The following is a 5,006-nucleotide window of genomic DNA, read 5'->3' on the forward strand; positions in this document are numbered from 1 at the left end:
TAATTTATTAAGTGTACGATCACTTTGTCTTATGTGGAATTTATTATAATCACTATAGTTTAATTTTTGTACTCCTGTGTTACTCTGTCTGTATGTGCTTTGTTGGTGTACTATAAAATTTGCATATGTCAAACTAACTTCTTGTTATGCACAATAACCTCCTTCCTAGTATGTGATCAATATTATTAGACTGTTTTTAATGTATATTAATTAAACATATTTTCTATTAGGTATATTTTTGATTTTTTCTTTTAGTTTATGTAGCATTTTAAATGTTTTATTAATGTCAGTTTTGGTTTCCTATTTAAATTAATAGTGTGTTCATTATTTCCTTTGGATGTAGAACTCACTACATCCTACTACATATATGACTTGTCATGTTCATGTTCAGCAGTAAACTGTAAGTTGGGATGTAATTAACTGATGAATGTGAAATATGTAACATTGTTTTAAGTTTCCTTCATATTGGAGAACAGTATTATCAATGTATAGTGACAGTGTAAAATTTTGTTCAAGAGTTTCTCATGTAATACATAATTTTTTTGAAGAGTTAAAAATTAAAAAATATTTCAGCAAAAAATTGGAATCCCATTTGTAGGCTTCCTTAACAGTAGTGTATGTGACATTATTTTGAGTCAAGATTTCTGATTGTTTTGTTGTATTTTAATAATTGATATAATATATTAATTGATACTTGTACAGGTACATTACTCTATAGATTGGTTATAACTAAAGTTGCAGATTTTCAGTTGTAAGGAATATGCACATCTTTTATTTTCTTGATATGTTGTTTTTGTAATCTTTATGTATAAGAAATTTTTTACATTAAATATGACCTAGTAGTTTTGTACATGTCTAACTAGTTTATATGCGTTTCCATCTAGGTGGGTTCCACTAGGTGATGATAGTATAGGTTTGTCTTTTCTGAATTTTGAGTATATTTGTGTGTTTACTAACAAACCAAACAACACAAGAATTAATTAAAGATTCTCTAATAAACTATTTTTGTTTTTTTTCTTTTTGTTTAACCTCTGGGACCACTGTTAGGTATTGCTTCTGAGGATGAGATGTATGATTTATAGCATGGGTTAAAATGCCATGTCTGACCAGGATTCGAACCCGGAACCTCCTGTTGAATCCTGATTGAATTTTAGGCAGACTATAAAAGAATGGTTTCTTAAAATTAGCATAGAAGACATAGAAGATTTTATTATAGTGGCTACATTATTTATAAAAAATACATTACGGATTTTAAGGCAAGATGATGGTCAACTCATTTTGATCACTCTGTAATTCAGCATCTCAATGAAGCATTTCAAAAAAGATGGATCAGTCAAGGAGGAATATGAGCATAGTCACCTAGATCCAGTGATTTAAATCGATTTGATTTATTTGAACCTTTATACAGGGTCATTTGCTATCTTTTGAGAAGGTAGTTGCGTTCATAAATTATCTTACAAATATATGTATGCATTTACACATTTCAGCAACAATTTATGGATACAACTTGTATTATGGGCATTTTGAGTAGCCAATGTAATATTATCAATGTAAGTTAATTAAATTTGTACATTAATTAAAATAATAATTTGGTTGTTATAAAATTTTTCTGACAAATGTAGGCCTACCTTTTAACTTATCATTTGTGTTGCAAGATTTTCAGAAGTTTTTTGTTATTTGGTTTTCAAAACACAATAGATTAACAATTTTATTCGTTTTTTTTTACTAATTTTTATAATTACATCATTGTTTTTTAGATTAAATTCTCTACAAATTTAGTTTTAAAGTTTTATTTGGTTATTGGCAATCCAACAAAATAAATTCTTTTAAATGCTAGAAAAATATGCTTTTCATCTCAATTTTTTATGTTTTACAACAATTTTCTCACAAACTACTGGAGGTACAGATCTTGGATCCATTTTTTAGTAGATTTCCAAAAAAATTATTTAAATTGCTACTGCACCAGGGCAGATTTTCTAAGAGGCTGTCAGGGGGAGAATTAATTTTTGTTTTGGAGTCTTCTGAACAGGATTTTGTAATGTTTATATACATATGTGTGTGTAAGATTTTTTTGTCCATTCTACTGGAAACAAATCTTAACTGATTTTGACAAACCTTGGTGAGGTGGTGAAACCCTATTGGGAATAGATAGAGCCCTATTAATTTTCAAGCAAATCAGTTTGCTTACAGAAACCGGAGTAAGAGGCAACAAACTGGATTTTTGGGTATGTTTTCAAGGTTTTCATCTTAATTTGAAGGGTAAGGGTAGATGTTTTGCTATAGTTCTTTATTCTCACAATAATCCAAAATATAATCTGGTGTGAAGGAAAGGGATTGGTGTCCAAAATTCAGATTTGAAGTTTTAATCATTTTTGGTCAATTTGAACATTTTATTTTTTGTGAGTTTTGACTCCAAAACCACACAAATTATAGTAACAGTATCAAAGTAGGTTGTTTGCACATAGTAGTGTTAAGCAATTGATGCAATCATAACTCAACAACAATTTGAAAAGGAGGAAGAAAAAATATAAATATTCAACTACAATGTATTTATTGGAACAATACACACTACCTCACAGTATTATAAAGGAACATGATACTAACATAATATGAAAAAACACTGAAAGCAATATAATTTTAAAAAATCATTACAGCAGTGCAATATCATTTCTTTCTTAATTAAAACTGAAAAACCTTCTGACGGACTTACTGTAACAGATTTATTTTCCAGTTTTTCATAAGCTTTAGCAAAATAATTTATTTCAGTAACTTTTTCATTATTTTGAGGTAAGAAATATAAAGTATGGTAGAAACTCCTAAAGATATATAAAAAATGTGTGGGAGGGACAAAAAATACACATTAGAATCAAAAGTCCTGTAGATTTAAACGGAAGTTTACAATGGGTATGAAATGTCTTTCTTGTTACTTAATGCAAGATCATTATTTGTACTCAGAAAAATGCTAAATAAAGAAACATCCTGAGATTTTTTTATTACATGTTTTATTCTTTTTATGGATCACTTGAGATCAGTAATCAGGTTTTCTATTTTCTTTATTAAATTAAAAATGAGATATTTTTTTAAATCTCTTAATTTGACACTATCCAAAGGTATGTGGCTCTTTTGTATTATACAATAGACCAGTGCTTTTATATTTTTTAAATTCAAAATATAAATAATTCACTCATTATTGTGGTCTATTTACTTCTCCCTTTTTTTAATTTTTCAACAGTGATTGATAAAAATGTTATTTGTATGAATGCATCCTGCCAGAAGAACGATATAATAAATAAATTTAAAAAAAAATAATTTACCTTGTAGCACAAATTTTATATTATAAAAAAAAAAATGTATTGCTTATTTCACAACACTAGTCTAATTTATTAAAATAGTTTTTTTTTTTTATAAAAGAAACTGATGATTGACATTTCTAAATACACATTCTTTAAACTGATTCACTATTTGAATATGTATACGTATATGAAAAATGACAAGCCTAATCAGAATTTGAACCTCAAACTTTCTGGATGAAAGGTAGAGATACAATCACAGAGATTTGCCTACATGTTATATATTGGATGTGTTTGAATTAAAAGAAATATTAAATTAAATTAAATGTTTATTCATAAAAAAATAAAACAGAATTATCCACCTCTATCAAACCAGACAACTAATTTTTCTATAAAATAGCACACTACTTCCAAAAAGGGTTGTAAAAAGAAACTTCAGAAAAGTATTGTGCCATTATAATTTTCATTCATTGGTTTATCTCTTTGAGAGTATTATTTCAACATAAAAAAGTCATTATTTATCACCATTTTTAATAAATTACTGGTGATTTAAAAAATGTTCCCACTAATTAACCTATAACAGAATTAAAAGGTATTTTTTTAATCAGTATAACTGTGGTGATAAATTTTGAAACACAAAGAACAGTATTTTCTATGCTCAAATTATTTCTGTGACAAAGATTATTTGTTACTTCCAAAAAAAATAAATTTAAGTTAATTGTTATATTTTCTGTTATATTATTTATATTGAATCTTCATAGTATTTGGTTTACTCATATATTTCATATGTTTATTATTTCTATATGCTAACATGAGCGTTAATCTTAATATTATTTTTTATAATTAATTTTTTGTTCTATTTGACTGTTTCATTAGGATTTTATAACAAGTTTCCCACCATCCTTCCTAGTAAATACATGCAGAAGTTTCTTTTTGTTACTCATAGAAAAACAAGCGTACCTCTCAATTTCTGAAACAGATGATTTATGTAATATATAATTTTATATACATAAAAACTGAGTAAAATCATTTTTTATTTTATATAATAAAATAATAAATATTCTGGTGTTAATATTTCTGAACTGAAGTTTGTAATTAGTTTTTGCCAGTATTAAACAAAATTAAATTAAATTTTATTTGATAAAAAAAATTGATTCCAATAATGTTCCATAATTTAGTTTATGAATTAATAAATTTTGAATTGAATCTTCCATGGAAGATGCAATCTAAATAAATAAACAAATCTGGGATAAATAAATAATATAATTCTACTGAGATCTAAAGAAAGATAAAGTGTTATTTGTTGTAAAATGTAATTCAGTGTAATTTAATGTGCTGCAACACAAAATGAAGTTTTATTGGTCTTTTTTTATCCATCAGTCCATCAAGTCGTCTTTCTGTCTTGTCCTTTAAATTTGCATTTATAGTGAGAGAAGAGCAAAATAAAACAAGAGACATTTGGTAGTGGGGGTTGATAAGATTTGTTGAGTCTCATCGTGTTATAGTGTATTTGGAACCCTAGCTACTAGTATTAGTGTTAGTGAAAAAAATAGAATGAATGAAAGAAGGTTGTATTTATTGGGCCAGTAGAGTCTTGATTTTCATTCTACTTACCCCCAGCATCCTTTAATGGCTCTTTTTCTTAATCCCCTGATCTTTCATCATCATCAGTCACTCACTAGGGGATCTTTATATAGAATAACTTCCCACATATTC

Source organism: Lycorma delicatula, chromosome 11, assembly GCF_047948215.1.
Source record: "Lycorma delicatula isolate Av1 chromosome 11, ASM4794821v1, whole genome shotgun sequence".
Taxonomy (NCBI): Eukaryota; Metazoa; Arthropoda; class Insecta; order Hemiptera; family Fulgoridae; genus Lycorma; species Lycorma delicatula.